Here is a 23,130-nt window from a genome sequence, read left to right as displayed (position 1 = left end):
TCCTCAGCAGCCGCAAAACGGACATGAAGAGCAAAAGGCAGTGTTGAATTTAGGGAATTTGATGTAAATAGATGACCTGGTGTGATATGCTGCAGACTCTAGTTGCAGTAGCTCACATAAATAAGGGGGTGAAAGTCCAAGCAGAAATTTATAGAGAAACATAATCCAGTGGATTTTACGTCGAGTAGTCAAAGAAGGTCATTTAACCAATGATTAAAGAGCACAGTGATGCGTTTTGAAAGGGTCATTTGTAGCAAACCGTATAAAATAATAATAAAAAGCGTAAAGCTTTTGAAGCACACTTTTATATTCAAATCTATAAATAATGTCACCATAATGATAAATTAGTTCTTACCATTTTTGCAGGCTGTCAGGCTGCATTAACTCAGTTAACCGTCACTGGGCTGAGGCCTAGACTTAATTGTGAAATATTTTTTTTAAATTGTATGTATGTATGTATGTATGTACGTATGTATATATTTTTATGTATGTATGTGTGTATGTATCTAGCTATCTATAAACCAAATTCAATAAACTCCACCAACTCCAATAAAATTGGGATAGTAAGGAAAATATAAATGAAAGACAGAAAGCAGTGATTTGTCTTTTACAGCTGTTCAATATTCAACATTTTTACCTTATCAACTTTATTGATTTGTGTAAATATATGCTAATTCAAAATGTTATGCCCGCAACTGAAATGATCCAAAACATCTGTTTTGGAACTTTTAATAGGTAAGCAGGTGACACAATCTTGGTTGTATATAAAAGGAGCATCCACGAAAGGCTCAGTCGCCACTTCATGAAAAACTATGCGAGCAAATAGTTCAACAGTTTCTCAAAGTATGATTGCAAAGAATTTAGAGATTTTACCATACAGTCTTTAATGTCGTTAAAAGATTCAGAAAATCCATAGGACTGTCCATGCGTAAGGGGCAGGGCCAAAAGCTAATAGTGAATGCCCCTGACCTTCCATCCTTCAGATGACACTGTACTAAAAAACAATTAATCAAAAATAATTTTAAAAATGAATTAGTAAACAGGTCAAAAGGGATTTGCACCTCTTTGTCCCTCTTTCCTGGCCTATGACTGAGATCTGTAGAGCTGTTGGAGTAGCAGTGTTGGGGGATGGAGGCTGGAGAGCGTGTGATTTGACTTTAGCAGGCTAGTTAAGGTTTCCGGGCCATGGAGGGATTTTCTGTGTAAATCCGGCTCTGGCGGTTCAGGACACAGGGCAGTTAGAGCAGCTATTACTCCATCCTTCGCTTTAGAATGCTTAAGGGTGAAGAGCACACAAACACACACACACGCACACACACAAACACACACACACGCACACACACACACACACACACAGGTCATCACCTGCAGCAGACCTGCACACATCAGATCCTTTCCAAAGATATATCATGCAACAGGTGTGCATGTGAGTGAGACAGAGAGAGAGAGAGAGAGAGAGAGAGAGAGAGAGAGAGAGACAGAGACAGAGACAGAGAGTGAGTGAGAGAGAGAGAGACTGAGGCAGAGAGAGAGACAGACAGAAACAGAGAGAGAGACAGAAACAGAGAAAAAGACAGACATGGAAAAAGAGCAAACACAAGGAAGAGCAGTAGTGACTAAAAGGGCGAGAGACATTGATAGAGAAGGAAAGATTAAGAGAGAGAGATGGGGAGAGGAAAAAACAATAGAGGGAATTAGTGAAAGAAAACGATGGAGACAGAAGACAGAGTGATAGCAAAACAAAGGAGAGAGAGAGAGAGAGATTGTACTGTATTGGAGCATCCTGCTTGTGAGATTCTGTTTGTGGAGTGGATGTGGAGGTTGAGAAGAGTGAGCAGTGTTTGTGTGTGTGTGTGTGTGTGTGTGTGTGTGTGTGTGTGTGTGTGTGTGTGTGCGTGTGCGCGTGTGTGTGTGTGTGTGTAGGCTGGTGAGAGAGTGATTGTTCTTTTAGAGGAAATTGAAGGTTTTGTGCCAAACACTCTCTTCGTCTCCTATCCAACGTCTCCACTCACAGTCCCTCTGCTAGAGCATCACTTTAGACCAATCAGAGCGAGTTCTGTGGCATCATGCTAAATTTAGCAGTTGGATATGAATAGGTTAATTCATCATTGTTGTTTTTTTTTTTTATTTTAATTAAAACATTTTTAGCAGAACAAAGATCACATTTCAGTTTTAAGTTTTAGAGACATACAATAGAAAGTAAAATGCTACCAGTAAAATTGATCCTCTATGCAGAATATTGGCCAAAAATACTGTTTATTATTCATAACGTTAGCATAAATTTGATTTAATGTTGAAATATAGTAGATGTTCAGACAATGCCTTTTCAAACGCTCTGATGTGCGCTTCTTTTCATTGTTGCCTATGAAACAACGTGCACCACAACTAAAAAGCATCCTTCTAGCTTACATAACATGCATTTTTATACTGTGCATGTCAGTTGAAAAAACGAGTCAATCAATAGTGAGATGCCTTCTCTCTAGTCACTCATCCAACATGAAGGAAAGGTAGTTCTGGACACATTAATTGTTTTCTTGCTTGTTTGGTGTTTTTTTTATGTATATGTTATCAACGTCTTCTGTTTATAATAGTGTAGATCCATTCAATCTCCTAAATAAAGAGTGGAGTACTGACCTGGATATGCTAACATTACCAACTCTCTTAGAGTTTTAACTTAATTACTGGTGTATTTCACTCAGTTGTTGAGCAGATTTAGCTCAGTTACTGGCACATTTTGCTCAACTGCTGGCACATTTAACTCAGTTAATGGTGTATTTCATTCAGACACTGGCAGATTAAACTCAATACTGGCATATTTCATTGTACCACTGACATGTTTCACTATAGGTAGCCTTTTAGCAAACACTGGGCTCCTCTGCTTCAGCACCGGCGGGTTCAGTTTCTCTCTCTCTCTCTCTCTCTCTCTCTCTCTCTCTCTCTCTCTCTCTCTCTCTCTCTCTTGACTGTCTCATCTTCAAGCCGCTGCAAGTCATTTGTGTATTCTGGTTCAAATCGATATGGCTCTATGACATATTGGAAACAGACCTTATCGACGTCCTCCGCATACTCTGCCATCTTCCAAAATAGTTAAGAAAACTGTAAAAATAAACAAAAAGCTGCTGTCGGTTTTATACCCGATTCGGTTCCCTGTCAAATTCACATTCCCTTTGATAACTCAGGTCCTCAGACACGCATTCACTGAACAGAAAACCACGGCAAGCACCACTAGAACTATGGATAGCGAAAAAGTTCAAAAAAAGGTTGAACGTCTGTGTGTTTACCCAATCCCCAATATAAATGCGCGCGTGCCCACAGACCTGATAAGTCAAAGGGAACATGAATATGAGGGGGAACTGATTTGGATACAACATCGGCGTTAGCTGTGCTGAACGGCTGCAGCTACAGTCTAGTAACTACAAAAGCATGTTAGCTTGCCTGCATTGATCTTAGTTGAGAATGCGGTTTTGAGGACAGGTTTGGGACATGAAACACGGAAGTAATACTGGAGTAAAATTTTTTAAATAAAAATACATTTTAGGCCAAAACTTTATAACAAAACTATCACAAAACAATGCCTCATGTATCAAGCAACACATTTAGAAACAGTTTATGTAATGGGATGGGATGTAGCTTTTAGAGCCATTAAATGCTTCAGACGTCTGGTTCCTAGTACTATAATGGTGACCAACTCTGACTCTGTAAATTTCTCTAGAATGGCGCATTTCGCACCGAACCACTCAGAATGATTTTGTTTACATCTAGACCATAAAATGATTAGGTAATTTTGCAAAATCGGCAGAGTTCCTCTTTAATCCCCAGGAAAAACCATACTAGATTGCATGTAGCTTTAGATTACACTCAATCAATCTAAAAAGTGGTGAACAAATCTCATTGACCAAATTGTGAATAAATGATACATTTTCATGTCTATTATATAACATTTCAATATACACTGTATAAGTTACTATTCAAAAACAATCTAATAGGTGCAACATGCATATTTTTAATGAAGTGGCTTGCAAGTGCACATTGGGGAGAGGATGGTTGGTCAAGCCAGTTGTGATGGGCCAATTCTGGATCAATATTTTGTCCTGGTCCAAGTTTTTCCGCAGTGCCTCTGTTGAGTGCTCCCTCAACTCCCCTGTCAAGAATACACTCTCTAAAAACATGAAGTTCTTTTATCAAAATAACAGAATGTTCTCTCATCCAGAGTCAAACTGACACTTGTTCACCAAAACCAACATGAGGACAGAACATTAGATGTGAGCAGATGAAATACAAGTTTAAACTTGGTGTTGTATAAACATTCATTTTCTACCTAACTTGGTGAAATGATGACATAAAATTAATGATGCTGAAACTGAATGCTGCTGTGCTGCAATGATAAATGAGTCTAAATTAAATTCATGCTTTCATGTCAATTTCCATGTAGACTGAAAATTAGACTATAACCCAATTTTCAGCATATTAACCAAATTTGGAGCAATTAGCAACACTGTGCAGCTTAATCGGATTCATGTAGAGCTCCCAAGATGGATATCCGCTATGACCATTACTCAGAGAGATGAAAGAGCATGAAGAGAAAGATTTTTCTTTCTCTTTCTTTGTCTTTCTCCCTTTCTCAGTTTTTTTGCCATCTAAGTTCAGTTCAGTGAGCTTTATTATTGTTTATATATATAAAATATTACCAATATTTTGTGAATATGGAATATTGATTACCAAAAACAATATTACCAAAGCCATTACCAAGTGATTTCTAAAGGCAATACAATACAATTGATATTTAAAGGCAATGTCTATCTATCTATCTATCTATCTATCTACACCTTTATGAGCTTGTTGGATATCCCATTCCCAAACCATGAGCATTCTTCTGGGAAGGCTTAACACAATATTTTGGTGTATGTCTGAGGGAATTGGTGCCCATTCAATCAAAAGAGCAAAACAGCATGGACACAAAGGTCTGCCTCACAGTCAGTGTTCCACTTCACCCTAAAGGTGTTCAGTGGGGTTGAGGTCAGGGCTCTGTGCAGGTCACTGGAGTTCCTCCACACTCATCAAACCATATATTTATGGACCTCAGCCTTCCCCAAACTGCTGCCACAAAAAAATGGAAGAATATAATTGTCTACAATGTCCTTGTATGCTGTAGCCCAAATCCTGGAAAACAGCTCCAGACCATTATTCCTTCTCCACCAAACTTTATTGTTGGCACTATGGACTCTGGTAGGTAGTGTTCTCCTTGCATCTGCCAAACCCTGATTCGTCCATTAGACTAGATAGTGAAGCATGATTCATCACTCCAGAGAACACATTTCCACTACTCAAGAGTCCAGTGGCAGTGTGCTTTACACCACTGCAGCCAACACTATTTTATTACTAAAGAACTTCTTCATGTAGTCCATCTCGCATGTGTGTACATCCTCGCACCCACATAGTACACATTACTGAATTAACCAATATTAAATTATTCAATAGTTGCTAAATAATTCACAGTAATTATTGTATAATTGAATATTGGTTAATTCAGCAATTCATATTATGTGGGTGGGAGGATTACACATTTGACTACATGAAGTTTTTTAGTAGTAAAATAGCGTTGGTGGTTACAGAATAATTCATAGTAGTTACTGAATAATTAATAGTAACTACTGAATAATTTATAGTAGTTACTGAATAATCCATACTTGTTACGATGAATCATTCTGTAACTTCTGTTATTATGTGAATTATTCAGCAACTACAATGTATTAATTATTAACTAGTCTAAATTTTTCAGTGACTAAAAAATGTTTCAGCAAATAGTTATGAATTCTTCAGTTACTAGTTTAAATTATTCAGTAATTACTATGACTTATTCAGTTTTGTGTTTGTGGTTAGTTTGTGTGTGTGTGTTTGTGTGTGTGAGTGTGTGTGTGTGTGTGTGTGTGTGTGTGTATGTGTGTGTGTGTGTGTTTGTGTGTGTGTGTGTGTGTTTGTGTGTGTGTGTTCTACAATTTAAGAAACAATGCTCTGTTTAATATTCTAAATGAAATTTTTGGTGAGCACTAATTACATTACAAAGTACTAATGTTTTTTCTTTCTGAAAGTCAGTTTGTGTCCTAAACTGTAAAAATTAGCTTGTCCATTTAATTGGCTCAATTGTGGCTTTCACATAACAGACCTCCAATTACCTACTGATACTGTAACGTTTACTAACCCAATGATGTCACAGCTCAACAAAGCTCAATCAGTCATGCTGTTTGCAATGTGGGAAAGATTGCTTATTTCCTCTTTTCTGCCCTCACACTCCCACATTCATCGGTGTTATCTGAAGAAATTGAGACAGCAAGTGGGAATTGATAATAACATAGATAGATAGATAGATACATACATACATACATACATACATACATACATATATACATACATACATACATTTTTTTAAACATTTTTGCACTGTTACAACCACAGCAACATTACTGTAGATATCAACAAAGAACAATTTCAAATGACTACATAATTAATCATTAATCATATGTTCTATATAGTAGACACAAAGACATTATGGTTCAACAGGTGCGTGAATACTGAAGGGAATATAGGCCAAAAAAAGATTATTTAAATGGTTAGATTTGGGTCTTCCTTTGTAAGCGGTATTGATGCTTGGATGGCTTGAGCCTCTGTGTCCTAGTTTCTGTGAATGAACAGAATCGAGATCTAATTAATACCCCTGATCCTTGAGCCCACCGCTTATTCTCCTTGCATATTTCCTTAGTTCGCTAAATCATTAGGGCTCCTGCTAGTATCTTATCTTTGTAGGAGAGATGGAAGTAGGCAGAAAATGCAGATGATCTCCTCTGTGCTATTTTACTGAAGAACTTCACAGCATGTTTGTTGCAGTCTCCGAGACGTAACCAAGGTTTCAGTCTGGAAAGTTTCAGCTAATTCTTGGAAATGACAGTGGGGATGATCATTGTCAAACCAAAGCTGGCAGAATCTACAGAGCTCCCGACACACATGTGGAAAAATGCTGAATGAAATTCACTTGGTTTTCGAAATGCCAGTCAGATTCCATGCCAAGATTAAACCAAGGAGGTGACCCAATTTCAGTGGAGTGTATTGTTCATTTGGCTTTTAAGAACATTTTTTCCAGCCCACGCTGGGCTAAACATCAAATGAAGTACATTATGTGTCCAAAAGCTTGTGGCTACCTGCTCATCCAAAGCTTCTTCTGAAATCAAGGGTATTAATAGAGAGTTTGTCCTTCTTTGCTGAAATAACAGCCTCTGTTATTCTAGGAAGGCTTTACACTAGATGTTGGAACCTTGCTGTGAGGATGTGATTGCATTCAATCACAAAAAGGGCATTAATAAAGTCAGATACTGATGTTGGATTATTAGTTCTGGATCACAAACTCCACTCTAACTCATCCCAAAAAGTATTGGATGGAGCTGCATCACTGCAGAGATCACAGTTCCACTGCTCTACAGCCCAGTGCAGGGCAGCTTTATACCCCTTTAGGTTGTGACCCTCGGCTCATGTGCAGCTTCTACTCTCAAAGTGTCCCATGTTTGTCTGTGGAGATTAGACAAGCTGTATGCACAACTAAACGCCTGTGAAAGGAACGGGTGCACCTTAAAGTAACTGAATCCACTAATTAGAAAGAGTGTCTGGATACATTTGGACATATAGTGTAATAAAAGTAAAATAAATGTCTTTTTACAAATTCTGGTGACCATGATGACATTTTCTCCATGCACTTGTGATATCTGGAACAAATGAAATCAAACCAAACCAGCACATTTGTTGTGTTTTGATGAATTTGACAGGAACTGGCAGCTTTTGAGGCTGTATCTTTTCCTGTGACCCAATTCACCTTTGCTCATAATAACTCTGACTAAAGCCAAACCCAAAGCTGAACCCAAAATTTCAAAAAACATAAACCTGAATTTAAATTCAAACCCAAAAGCAACACAAGCTCACATCTCAAACAGATAAAATTCAAACGTGAGCCAAAATCCAAATTTTAAACCAAACTTAAAGAAAAATGCCACAGATTTTTCAACATCTCTCTTCAATCATTGAGGCTGGGTTTGATGTGAAATGGCAAAATGGTGGTTGTTACAGTGGAAGTATATAAATAGCCATTATATTTACTATGGAAAACGACTAGTGAACTATTGCGTATGTATATATTCATTTGCAGGTAATATATGTAATGTTGATAATGGCAAAATTATGGTACATCCAAACAATAAGTTTTCTTTGGGGATACTTTTCCCTAGCCAAAAGCCAAAAGCATGTCTCAAAACTATGATAAAACAGTGTCTCAGGCAACAGACAATGTATTTATAACCATTTCATGTAATAACGTTCTGTGAGGAAGCTTTTATAAGCAATAAATGCTTCAGATGTCTGATTCCTATCACCACCATTTTGAACTTTCCTGACTTGGTAAGTTTCTCCAGAGTGATGCATTTTACATGAAGCCTCTCTGAGTGACTTTTTTCAACTTAACTAATCAATTATACAGAGATTTAGAAAATTTAATGGAATTTTTCCATTAACCCAAAGTTAAACACAAACCAAAATCCGAGCGCCAATTCAAATTTAAACCTAAACTTTTACTCTAACACAAATTCATACTTAAACCTAACGCCAAACATAAACCCAAATGTCAGCCTAAACCCAAATCTGAATCCAAACACAAACCCTAATTTCAACTTTAACTCAAGCCTGATCCCAAAACTAAAGCCCATTCTTAATTCAAAAGGCCAAACATGAACATGTACCAGGGAGACTTGCACCAGAGCAGGATTACTAGGTTCACTGTCAAAACATGAATCTTCAGCATCTCTGTGGGAGTGCAGCCATCAGAAATAGGATTGTTCTGTATTTTATAGCTCCTTCTTCAGATTTTGATGCCACATAATGAATATAAAAAGGAGGCTACAATTATAAATCACACACATTGAAATTTTCTCTCTTAATATGAGAGAAACGTCTTTTTCTGTCCGTCTTTTATTTGCCTGCATGAATTCAAATGACCCATTACACATCCAGGAGGCTGTATTATGCTTGATAAAATGAAGAAAGCTGGACCTTCTTTTTACATGCGTGTGTGTGTGTGTGTGTGTGTGTGTCTTGAGTCCTTGTCTTACTGCGAAAGTGTCTTTCAGAGCCTTTCACGGAAATCTTATTGCCATGGTAACTTTGTCGTGCTTTTTTTTTTTTTGTCAGAGCTCCAGTTAGCCGTCTGAAACAGTCCCAAAGTACTGTACAGGTCTAGCTGTGAGTTTAACAGCAAAGGTCATGCTAAGCGTATTTGAAGCATGTGCTAATCAGCACCATCCAGAAGCATTAGTGTTGTTTGAAGGTGTATGTTGGCTCTGTAGGAAGATTAGGTCTGAATGACACAAAGAGGCCACTGGGAGACGAATAGCTGCTGGGACTGGGTGTCGAAATCTTTTTATGGTACTGACCAAATTACTTCAATACTACAGAGTATTAATATTTCTGTGACATTCAATACCAGATTTCAATACATAAATTGTCAATCTCATCATCAGTGAGCCAATAAAAATCCTTGTGAGTAAATATATCCACATCCGGCCCCTCATAAATTCTTATTTTGTAAAAAGTATTGTTTAGAAATTGATATGGAAGTCAAGGTATCGGTATTGGACAATTTTGAACAATACTCAGTCCTACAGGCTGCTTCCTGTGTGTTTAGACAGGTTTGTTTTTTTTGTGCATGTTTTAGCTCTTTGTGGGGACCAAATCCCCCTGAGGATGATGAAAACCTAAATGTCTTGTGGGGACATTTGTCTGCTCTCCATGAGAAAAAATGTCTTTTATCTTTTCTAAAAAAATGTAGCCTTTATTAGAAAAGGTCAAAGAAACCAGATTAGGGTGGGCTTAAGCATAGAATTAGCAACAACATTAGCAGTTACATACACTCACACAGAAGAAGTGAAACTATGAAGGGAAACTATATAGTTGAAGGCTGGAATGTGACTATTGCTATAAGGAAGCTAACCCACTGCAGACTGAACTGACACCATAAGACTGAGAATACCCCACGCAAACCAACAAGCATTTGTCAAATGTGCCAGTTAATTGCTTCAACAGTTTTAGCCTATGGTTTGAGAAGCTGGTGTTGTCATATGATAGCATTGGAGTTTAATAGTAGACTTACGTTCACGTGATATGATTTCAGAACACAGGAGTGTTAGCTTGCTTGTGGCATGAAGGTAGCATTATTCATATTTTGACTATTAAATGACCTTGTAATTTAAAGGATCCAGTAACACCTGGTTGGGGGGGATGTACGCAGGACAAAAGGTTTTAGTTTACCACTGGACGCAATAGCAGTGTTTTTTGAAAATGCCATTCATTTTTCCATTGGAAAACATGTTCAGGCCCAGAGATCTTAATATAGGCATAAAATAAAGCATAGGCTATTTAAGTGAGATCATAAACCTTTTTTGTGTCATATTTGGCATTATACAGTACTAACTTTCACTTTCTATGTATCCTTTTCTGATCTGATATCTTATATAGTGCTGCTATGATCATTTCAGCTAGCTACCAGATTCAGTCTCTATGGGAGTTGCAGTGTCAAGATGGTGCCAAGCTAACTGTGGTGTACATACACTTTTATTATACAGCTCTAGTTTAAACACTGACATTTGAATCTTGTAACCACTGTTATTACAAGAGACACAGCTTTTACACAAGTAGTGGGGCTTTAATTTTTAGCTGTTGTCGTCCATAGCCATGCCATATATAAGCAAAGCTATATATGTATATCGCTGTTGTCAGAAGAATCTCCAAAATTATAACTTTACAGGAGAAGGAAAAAAACTACTTTACTTTTAATGTAAGTCAATGGAACCAGACTTCTTTCCAAGTCATTTTGGACCATTTCTTTTGGTCCATTCATCATGAAATGTACACACAATATAAAGGACAACAGGCATTTTCAAACTAAATATATATATATATATAGTTTGAAAATGCATATATATATATATATATATATATATATATATATATATGTGTGTGTGTGTGTGTGTGTCTGTTTGTCTTCTAATGTCCATGCGTAACTTGTGGCCACAAATTCATATGCATTACCATCAGCGCTAACGTACAACTAGAAATCCCATAGGGGTGCTAGCAGAAATTGGTATTATTGTAAAGGTGGGTTTTAGGAGTTTTGCCACCTATAGCCTATGTACTACTGAATTACCTCATCAAATCTCATTAATTGATTAATTAATTATCTTTTGCTGTGAACAAAAATAGTGCCATCTCTTGATTTATGTATGTAGTGTCTGTGTATGTGTGTTTCGATGTCAATGCTACATTTGCACTGTGTCTGCATGTGAAGACCTCCAGGAATGTTGTACCTATAATTAGCATCAGGCTAATTTAGTCACAGCTAAATAGAGGTGGCCCAAACATAACTTAGTCCAGTAGCTGTCCTTTCCACTACATGCTATAATCCAGTCTGTGGCACTGTTTCCTATTGACAAGACTGCACAATGACTCTATTTTTGTTCATTGTGTGTGTGTGTGTGTGTGTGTGTGTGCATGTGTGTGTGTGTGTGTGTGTGTGTGAATGTTCATGTCAATGTTCATGTGACTGTACAGTTCATTGAGAGGTCAAATGTTTTGCTAATCTGGATTATGTGCGCTTTCTGTCTGCTAAGCTGTTGCCTCTTTCACACTTTAAAATAACCAGCATCTTACCCTGCGACTGTCCAGCTCATGAAAAATAATCAAATCAAATGTTCTGTTCTGAAATGCCACAAGCAATAAAAGAGTTCCACAGCTCTCTTTTTTCCCTTCTTCTAATCAGGGATGAAACTTTTTGTTGTTTCTTTCCACAGTAATAATAACATTAGCATGAATGTGACGTCACCATCACAAACACTGGTGCGGTTCTTTGTATCATGTGATGTTGTTGTTACAGAGCTGCCTGTGGGTGAAGATCAGACATGAGGACCATGTGATGCTTAAGGTCACCCAGAATGAAAGAACACAAGGGACTTGTAGTCAAACCTGTTATAACACTGATATAAGGGGGAAAAGTACTATATAAGTAGCTTCATATCTGTGGTATTCAAAGCTATCAGAACATATGTATATCTTGTGAAGCAGCATATCTGTGCTTTGTGTATTCTAAGCTGTTATAACAGAGCATATATAAATCTTGTGAAGCTTCGTATTTGTGCTTTCAAGGTTGTTATAAGACAAGGTATACTGATCTTGTGAGGATTTGTGTGTGTTGTATTTCCTGATACTGTCGAAAAAAAATTGTCACTTAACGTTTGTTTATTTTTATTTTTCTACATCGTTTGAACATGGTGGATGTTCTTTATATTGTGTGAAAGTTTCATGATGAATGGACCAATCAAAATGCTCCAACACTACTTGGAATAAACCTCTTTACATTAACTTATATTAAAAGCTAAGAACATTTTTGCCTTCTTCTGTGAAGTTACTATTTTGGAAATACATGTGTTTCTTTGGACAACATCGATATTCATAGTTGTCCTGCAAGTTTGATGATAATTGTTCTAACAACATAACTGAATCTTTCTGCTTTATATATTTTAAGCTCTTAGGACAGAACATATTGTCACTGTCCAAAAAAACAAGTATTTCTATTTTTTCAATTTTTATTTTTCTGCATAGTTTGAGATCTGCACTTGTCCTTTACATCATGTGAAGATTTCATGGTAAATGGACCAATACAAATGCTCCAAAATTGCTTCGAATAAAGTAGATAGGTACATTAACTTGCATTGAAGGTAGGAGTGTTTTTACCTTCTGCTGTAAAGTTACCATTTTGGAGATACTTGTTTTTCTTTGGACGGCAAATATATATAAATTCTGTTATATGAGAACATACACGTATCTTCTGAGTCTTCATGTCTGTACTTCAAACAGTATTGTGCAAAAGGCAGAGACTCTTAATTTCCAGTGAAAATCACCATTAAGCACGTTATTAATTTGTCAGGACATGTTTCTGAAGAGATTATAAATAAGGTAATTCATGTGCATTAAGGAAAGGAAAGTCAAAAGAAAATAAGTGAGAAAACAGGAGCTTCCAAACCCAGACTTTAAAAAAAAGATACGGAGAAAATGAGACTCCTAACAACCATACAAGATGAACAGCACTTAAAACCTTCGTCTTTGAGAGAGAGGAGAAAATCAAGCTCCACTCTTGATTCAGATCTGAAAAAATCCACAGGTGTTTCTGTCCATCCTTCCACTGTGAGAAGACAACTCAACTCTATGAGTCTGAAAGGATGTGTAGCTGTCGAGAAGCTCTTACTGAGAAAAGAAAATAGACAAAATAGAAGAACATTTGCAAACTAAACAAAGAAGTTGCTGGTGTTCCCAGAACAATGGATTGACCACCCCAGAATCCAGATGTCAATATCATTTAATGTGTTTGGGATTACTTAGATTGTAAGAAGCAGAAAATGCAAAAAAGCAAAAATCCCTGAAAACAAGGTCCAGTATCTCCCTTTATTTTGGCAGTTCACTGGCAATGGGAGTCTGGGTTATTTGGAAATCACTGTAAAGACCAGCCATGATCACAGTCTCGTCTTCAATAAAATGTGCAGCCTGGTACACTGCAATATGCCATACTAGCACTACCACCTAATACCACCTAAGGCAGGTTAGCCTGTCTACTGCTGACCGCTGAATAAGCAACACGTAGCTAAGGCTAGAGTGAACTGTTAGCAAATTCCATGTGTGAGGCGTGGCTTTGGCCAAATACAGCCTAAAATAAAGCACAACAACTCATATGAGAAAGCTATGTCTCTTCAATAGTGTAGAACATTACAATATCTATGTAGACCTACTTTTTATCTATAGAGATGGACTTACATGCTAACATGCTCAGTTTCATAGTTTATTAGGTACACCTACCATCACCTACCTGACACTTGTATGTGCAGTGTTTGCTGTGGTTTTTACATGTTAGTCTGCTGGATTGAGAGAGGTCCACCACCAAAAATATCCAACCAGTGGTTCTGTGGTCAGAAACTGACCATTGATGAAGGTCAACAACAAGGGATACCTAAACCTGGTTGGTTAAACCTGGTTATTAACTGATGTGTTCAATTATAAAATATGGTTAACTTGAGAAATTACAAAACTGTACCATTTCTGTAACTGTAGAAATGGATCCTATATCTGTACCTGTAACTGAATCCTGGCTGTAACTACATATGAATGTAAATCTTACAGTGTAACCTTTCATACTGTGTTGTAATGCAGTTATAACTCTATGCAGAACACAGAGCCTAGCAATGTTGTTTACTTCAGAAACTATAACAGAATGGAAGCATCTTCTGGTGCTTCTAGTAGAGCATGAATAAGACTCTGTGAGAGTTTTCTCTTATGACCCTCTTTCAATGAGTCTTCTGCTATGCTCTGCTGCTATAACAGGCCTGAGTCTATGAGTGCAGTATCCAGAGGAAGGGGTGGATAGAGACTTTGGAAAGGAATGGGTGGAAGCAGAAGAGGGATTTAGGGAAAGCTTTAGGGAGTGTTTTTGGGACTGCTGGGCCGTTATGTAACTCTTGGGTGCTGGCTGAGGCTGGGCTGTGCTTGGCCAGGCTACTCCAACAGGATCACCAGAGTACAGCACTGAAAACTTACCCAAATATGATTCATACTGCATGCTGAAAACCCAGTGTTCAGCCAATAGTTAACCAATTCCCAGTTTACCCCTTTGCAGTCGCAGTTATCACAGGTGATAAAAAAGCATGTTGTTTTATATTAATTTTTTCTCACTCATAGCTCAATGATATAGGCAGACGAATACAGTGGAAAGTGTGGATTCTAAACGTTCACTGCATGGCACATTTGTATTTAAGTAGGAGATATTTCATCAGGGATCCAATACCTTACCAATAAGTAGTCCGAAAAACAAGACATATGGGTTCAAGGTCTGTCATACTGTGAACATACCAAAGATGAGCTGATTTTGCAGCAGCATTTTAAAGTAATTGGCAACCAAAATGATCACACTGCTCAATTTAATGTGAAAAAAAACATGGGTCATGATTTAAATGTGTCAAGTGGTTGGACACAAATGAACTGTATTGCATCAACATGTTTGCTTTCATTAAGTTTACTTGTTTTGGCAATAGTTGTGTTTATGAAATACTAATTTCATTCATTTGCAACCACTCAACACATTTGAATCATGTAAATTTAAAGTGCAGTTATTTTCAGTGTGTTTAACTCCTTAAAATCCTTATCACATACTAAGACTTACTATTAAGTAACTACAGGGACTTAAATGCAAACCGGCTGAGCTATTCTTAGCTTATAGAAGCGTGTAATAAAACTGGCCTTTGAAGAGGTTAAGTTGGGCCTACTCGCGGAATCGTTCTTGAAACCCTGAATTGCTGCTTGCAGCTATATTTATAAATTTGATGAAAAGATATTGTTTTTTTATTATTTATTATTTGTGTAGTTTTTTACTCCCATTTTTTTAGATCATTTTTACACTGAAACAAACAGAAGTGTTGACCTCCTAAATCAGAATGTAAATACAAACTACATAGGTAACTACATCTGTAACTAAATGTGTAATTGCGTTTAAATAGTAATAGTAAATAACCTTAGATTTTCTCAAATTAAAATCCCAGGCTTTTATATAGTAAGGCTTATTATTCTGTACAGCGACTTTAGTTGGGGAGGGTTCATCATATATGTTGATAACTTTCTGTCATTTGAAGTGCATTTGTTTTTTGCATGCTTATCCCAACACTTCTATTTAACTGGGACCCAAAACTGTTTTAATTCCCAAAAAAAACACCAACCTTTTGACTCTAAGAGACTGTATGTGTATATCTATACTTCATAACTACAACACTGTACAAAAGTCAGAGACCCTTCATTTATTTAACTTACAGTCAAAATAGCCAGGGAAGAAAGCTGAAAACATATATTAAACAGAAATTAACAGAGTACCTTTGTCAATCTAATCTAATCTAATCTAATATAGTCTAATCTAATCTAATCTAATCTAATCTGTTTCAGTACTTAATGTCTCCACCCTATACCTTTATTACAGCTTCCATTCTTTTCAGGAGACTTGCTTTCAGTTTTCCAATGAGATCTGCAGGGATGTTTTTCCACACCTCCAAAGTTCAGTCTTAGAAGTTGGTTGCATTTTCTGCTTCTCGTGATTGAAGTAATCCCAAACACATTCAATGACGTTGAGGTCTGGACTCTGGGGTGATCAGTCCATTGTTCTGAGAACACCAGCAGCTTCTTTGTTTGATTTGCAAATGTTCTTCTATTTTGTCTATTTTCTTTTCTCAGTAAGAGCTTCTTGACAGCTACACATCCTTTTAGACTCATAGTGTTGAGTTGTCATCTCACAGTGGAAGGATGGACAGAAACACCTGTGGATTTTTTCAGATCTAAAGTAAAAGTGGAGCTTGATTTTCTCCTCTCTCTCAAAGATGACAGCTTTGAGTGCTGTTTCATATTAGGTGATAGTTTTGGTGGTCTAACTGGTCTTGCACAGTTGTTAAGATCTCATTTTCTCTGTATCTTTTAGTTATTTTTTTTCTCTTTTGGGTTTTGGAAACACCTGTTTCTGAATATGAATAACTTGTACTTAATGGGTGTTTTGACTGGAAATGAAATAAATAAATTGAATAGAGTTTCTGAATTTTGCACCTGACTGTATGTAACTTATATCATGTCTTTATCATAACAAAATTTTGTATCTCTGAAATAGTGACTTAATAGGTGAAAAAGTTATTTTTCACTTGAATGTATGTTAATGTAATCAGATTTTATTCTAAGAATTTTGGACCATTTTAATTGGTCCATTGCTCATGAAATATTCACACAGTGTATAATAACAGTGTGTGAGTGAGTGAGAGAGAGCGAGAGAAATAGAGAGTGTGTGTGTGTGTGTGTGTGTGTTCTCTCTGTGGATCCTGCAGGAAGTGACCGCCCTGCTGTTATCGCCCCCCAAGGAATATAAAAGACAGACAGATACAGTCACTCCACCAGAGAGAGAGACATTTACTACATTGTGTGAGACAGTCAGACAGACAATCGAAACAAAAACATACCAACAAACCAGACACTACTGTAGGCTGAACATCAGTAAATGTGTTCATGGTTGTGACACCACAATCAATTCCAAACAGGCCGTATTTGCAGTGCAGTTGGGCTATACTGAAAACTTAGTTTTACATCATTAATTCAGGCTGTTCTATTATTCATGAATCTCTCAGAGCAGTGCAATGTTTTCATGTTCATGTTTTTCAGTACAAATGCACTTTGTAAATGTTTAAAGAGCTCATATCCTACTTTTTCTGGTGTTTTATGCCCCCCCCCAAGTCTATTTATAACAATTGTGTATAACATGTACCAAAGACCGCCGTAGCTCATTTTCATATGACCATTTACCAACCTCACTTTATCCCTTATAATTAAACAGGCAGTTTTTGTTACTGTGACTTAAAGACTGATATACAGTCATGTGAAAAAGTTTGAACACCAAATTACATGTGTTGTAAATTTTCTAAGTGAAAATAAGTGTTAACACATGCTCGACAGAGAACCATGCCAAAACTTTTGCACAGGCTATATTTTGTATTCTTTTTTTGTCAATATATGCAATTCAGCAAATAAACAAACATATGGACATGTATTTTTGTATATTTGAAATATATTGCAATCTACTGCAAAATACATTCCTAACACTAAAATGTATTTCAGATTATATTGCCACATTAACCAAATATATTGTAAAATACATTCATTTTAAAATGTTTGGGGAAATGTACCATATAAAAATAAATGTATGTTAATGTATTTATCAAATAGCCAATAAATAGCCAAAATACTTTTCTAATGCATTTTGCTGTTCAGAATACCTTTTGAAATGAATTTGTGTTCCAGTATCTTAATTTTAAGTTAGTGATTGATTTAATGATTTGATATCTTCTTTTTTTGAAATACATTCTGGATATGGAAATACATTCTGGTTATGGAAAGTACAAGAAATGACTGCTTTAATTATAGCTTATCACTGTAAGTGTACAGCAGAATACAACTACATCACAGAAATCTTGGGGTCCAGATGACTGTGAAGTCACAGTATGCAGTTGCTATTTTACTGTTATCTGCTGTTGATATGGTTCAGTAATATACTGTAAAAGTAAGTAGCCAGTAGTTTACCGTAATTTTCCAGTGACTTTTTTTACAGTGTGGAATGCCGCATATTTCTAGTTCGGGGTCCGCACTCTTTTGGGTCTGGAGTCATGTAAAACTCTATATCGTTTAGAAACGTAATACATATATTTACAAATTACAATAACAACTTGCATGCATATACTAAATGTCCAAATGTAGTTTAAATACTTCAAGGTGCAACTATTTCTGACAAAGGCATTTTAATTGCACAAAAACAGCTCCATAGAAAACTTTTGCCGATAGAATGGGACACCCTGGCCACCATGCCCAATGGCAAGTGGCTAAAGGGGTATAAAGCCCCCCAGCAATGGAACTGTATGCTCTGTAATGATGGAGCTCTGGCATGAGTTGGAGTTTGTGATCCAGAGCCATTCAACATCAATACTTGACCTCACTAATAGTCTTGTAGATGCAATCTTCTGAATACAATCAAATCCTCACAGCAATGTTCCAACATCTAATATCATGAGCAGAAAAAGAGCAGGGAGGCAAACTCCCTATTAATACCCTTGATTTCAAAAGAATCCCTAACATTTTGGACATATAGAGTCACTAAAATACTAAAATACAGTGAAGTCACAGAAATAGTTTTGCAGCACTAAGCAAGTAAATAATAAAACCAAACGTTTATGGGAAGACATGAGATAATGGTGACACCAATCACACGGTGAATGCTGCTATACAGCCTGACGCAAAACACTCACGTTGCATCAGACTACAACCACAAACCCTACAACAGCTTTAACGCTGTTTCCACTTTTGAATGTGTCGTCTCTACAAAAGAGCTTCACACATTTCAGTGCAGTTTCCTTTCTGGAATTGAATCAGAACGTTGTTATGACAAACCACAGCAGCATTCATCAACCACTTTTCTTAACTCCTTCCTGCTCGGCCCTTGACATTTCAGAGCCCCTCATTGAATTTGCACTGATATCAGATTTGGCTGTCTGGCCTTGAAGGTCAACGGGTTCATACTGAGTTTGGGTGGCTGTGAAAGCACTTAAACAACACGGAACATGCACTGCAGGCTGCGATATCGCTAAGAGCTGGTCAGTGGCGAACAGTGACTGTTAGAGCGAGGCCTTCAATTTGGGCCGTAGATGTCAAAACATTTTACCTCGTACGTAGTTTTCAGTTAGTCTTTCCTGGCTGCCACAGCTGTTTTCCATTTTTACCATCTGACTCACTGAAATGCACTGGTCAGGCTACTGCTCCTATTCACAGTCAGTGACAGTCAGTGTCTAAATCTTCAAGAAGGCCTAGAGCGATGTTTTTTTCACATGAAATCGGTCCCACTTATTGGAAAATGTGATTGGTTGAATCCACTGTTAGTTTCTAATTCTAATGTGATGTGTTAGGCCCTCTGTTTAGCTCCTGAAGTCCTAACCAACGGGATAAGTCTCTTGGTTGTATCTACCTTGATAACTTGGAAAATAAAATCAACCAAAACTGAAATAATGGAATAGGAGTATTTCTACAGCACTTGCAGATTGGAAATACAGCATGCATGATGATTCTATTGAATAAAAATGAACTGAAAAGTACAGACATGATTTTAGAGAAGGCCCTGAGGGTTCTCCACTGGTATTCCTCTGACCGAATGATCTTGCATAGATGGACCTAGGACCCAGCTTTCATGTTCCAATGGCCATGAAGAGCTGGATAATGCATGGGGTTCTGGGTTTACCATGAAAACATTGTCTAACATGGAATTTCGTCCATACTTTTGTCCAAATGTATAGATAACAGTATGCCATACAGAGTTAGCAAGTCTATTTGAGATTACTTAACAATCCAGCACAGTTTGAGGTAAGTGTGTTATGATTTAGACATGCAGTTTGTATGATGGTAATTAGTGGGGTATTAGCTTTCATTGCTTGTCAGCTTATAGCTGCCATGAAAATGTATAGAAGAAAACTCACTATATGTTGGCTGATCGACTGTATTTTTAGTAGAGGGTAAAGTTGTGTACGTTTGATTTTTGGCCAAGCCATTGTTTATTGAGACCCCTTTCCAACATGCACTTTCATGCACGAATTTGACCATAATTACATATATAAGGTTAAATGTGAACACCAGCTGGAGTCAGAATCTCAGAAAGATTGACACAGTAATTTAGCACCAGACCCAGGACAGTTCCCAGGAAACTATCTGCAGGGCCCATATATGAACAGAAGCAGACAAGGAAAGACCATGATGTCTTGATCAAGGCCAGCAAAGCAGAATGTTTCTGTAACACTTCTGTTGCAGCAAAACTAAGTTGAGTTTTCATCTTTTAAAAACACATCATGGGAGTGTATTTGGCATACCACCAGCCCTGTTCTACAAGGGTGCAAAGGCATGCTATGCACCCTCGGTTTGAGTTTTTGCACCTTCAGTTGAGCTGTGGGGAAAATGCATTTTGACAGCCTGCCTAACTTCTGCCTAAGACCAGTCCTGTAACATACAGATAACTTTTTAGGTATGTAGAATGGCTCTGGTAGTGTAGTACGAAGCACTTGTACATCTGACAAAACCCGAAATGTTCATGTGATCACAGCAAATGGTGTATTGTGCTGGCCTTGGTATCCTGGATGTTTGCTAATGGGGGAAATTAATCAAACCTAGCAAGCACTTGATTTACTTAGTTTACCTGATGCACAGCCAGAACATCACCAGTAAAGATAAGGCAGTAATAGGCATTCGTGATCTGAATCTGCCAAGATTGGAATGGCAGATTTGTCCACCAAACACACAGTTGGCAATTAGTCAGTTTGTTATGTTTATTTCAGTTGATAAGTGTTACAATTTCATGATGTTAACAAAGTGAGTCAGGTAACTGGCTTGTGCTGTATTTGAATGCTGCTGCTACAGCTATACAAAAATATTTTGATTCATGTTACTTAAATTGGCCACTATTTTCATTTACAAATTTGAAATACCAGTAAAGAGCAATTATATTATTTATATTGCAATTTTGGTGAGAAAGTGTTGGAAATGTGCTTCATGAGCTCATTTAGCCCACAAGGGTGTTTCAGGTTTAAAAAACAAATGGCTAATAAAAAAAAAAATGGCAGTCAACCAATTTGTCTGTACACTCTCAGAAATAAAGGTACTAAACTGTCACTGGGGCAGTACCCTCAAGGGTACATCACAGTACCTTAAGTCAGGGAACATAATTGTACCATAATCCATTGAAATGATATTTTCTAAGTAATACTGACTCCACACACCCCATCTTGTCTGCAGGCTTTTTATTTTATTGTTCTGTTTTAAAACATTAGGTTATAAAAAAGGTACAATTATGTACTTTTCCACTAGGAAAAACTTATTTAAGGTACACATCTGGACCTTAAAACCACCGTTGTACCTTTGAGGGAACATTTATATTGTTTGTACCTTGACGAATGAAAAATGTACCCACAGAGAACCTTTATTTCTAACAGTGTAAAGAAGCCAGAATTGGCCAAACAAAGTCATGCATCGCTAATCAGTAATGTACTGGATTTTGAGTGTGAAAATACTGGATTTTCATTTTCCTGGTCATAACTTGAACTACTAATTTTTAGTGTGTTATACAATGTATTAAATTAACTGTGGCTTCTGTTTTCCAAGAGCACCTGAGAGCCTGGCTTACATCAGATATATTTCTTTTGTCTCCCTTCTTTCTTGCTGCTCATAATTAGGCCTGTGTTTCTGAATCAGTGGTTTACCAGGCGTTACACAAATTCACATTCCAAAGGCAGTGGACAGAAGAGTTCTGTTTTTCCAGTAGGAGCTTCACTAATGGAGCATCTTATATGTGAACTGGCTTTGCAGGAAAGGCCCAAGCACATCCACTTAAACAGAACTTTAAAACAGAGCAAAGAGGCGAGAGGCACATGACTCAAGATTTCTAGATAGACTCTTACCACTGAAATCAGGTTCTAGAATGTAATTGTGTTTTGTTGATGTTGAGATGATTGAGTAGCATGATGACATCATAAATAGACCTCTAGTTTGCACAAGACTCAATCCAGACTGCAAAGGGGTTAAATTTTTAATGTTTTCCAAACAGCTCCACTCTCTGACTCCAGACTATTCCCTTTTGGTACTGCATTTCACTTTCAAATAGCCTGAAGTTGGAAAGTGATTGCGAACCAAGTCACAGCAACGTGGGCTCACTTTGTTACTCGTCAAAATATGCAATTCAAATGACAGGCCCTTTCTTGTTATGAATACCTCACATAACAATGTATTACAGGACACCTCTTCACAATAGTCTTTTCTGTAAATGTAGCCCCAGTTCCAGTCTTCAGTTTAGAATTGTGCTTAGTGGGGACAGCAGAAGGGCGTTTTAGAGGATGTTTTGTTCTCAGTGTTGACTCAGGGGATGTCCATCTAATAACTGACTGAAATGCAAAAGCATGTCAGCTGCAGATGCTTGCGCATTACGATTTGCACATGTTTCTCTTGACCTCACAGAACTGGCTGGCATGAGTGTTTTTACTCATTTTTTCAATGGATAGAACATTTTGACAATCAAGTTGATGACACTGAGAAATATGGTGACATTTAGTTAAAGGAAATGTATGCATTCATTTATTTGTTTGTTTGTGTGTTTAATTAGTGTACACTTTATCTACTTAATTGATTGCATTGATAGACTGGCGAGCCAGTGTTTTACAGCGGTTTCATTTGTATTCTATAGTTTCACATGGCTTTGTTCTAAAGTATTTTACTGTAGGATTTAATGTCGCTGTACAGTTTTGTTCTACAGTGTTTTGCTGTATGATTTTATGGCGTGGTACGGTTTTGTTCTACAGTATTTTACTGTACGATGTGATGGCGCTGTACAGTGTTTTGCTGTATGATGTGATGGCGCTGTACAGTGTTTTGCTGTATGATGTGATGGCGCTGTACGGTTTTGTT

This window comes from Colossoma macropomum, unplaced genomic scaffold, assembly GCF_904425465.1.
Source record: "Colossoma macropomum unplaced genomic scaffold, Colossoma_macropomum, whole genome shotgun sequence".
Classification (NCBI taxonomy): domain Eukaryota; kingdom Metazoa; phylum Chordata; class Actinopteri; order Characiformes; family Serrasalmidae; genus Colossoma; species Colossoma macropomum.
Note: the sequence above shows the minus strand (reverse complement) of the source record.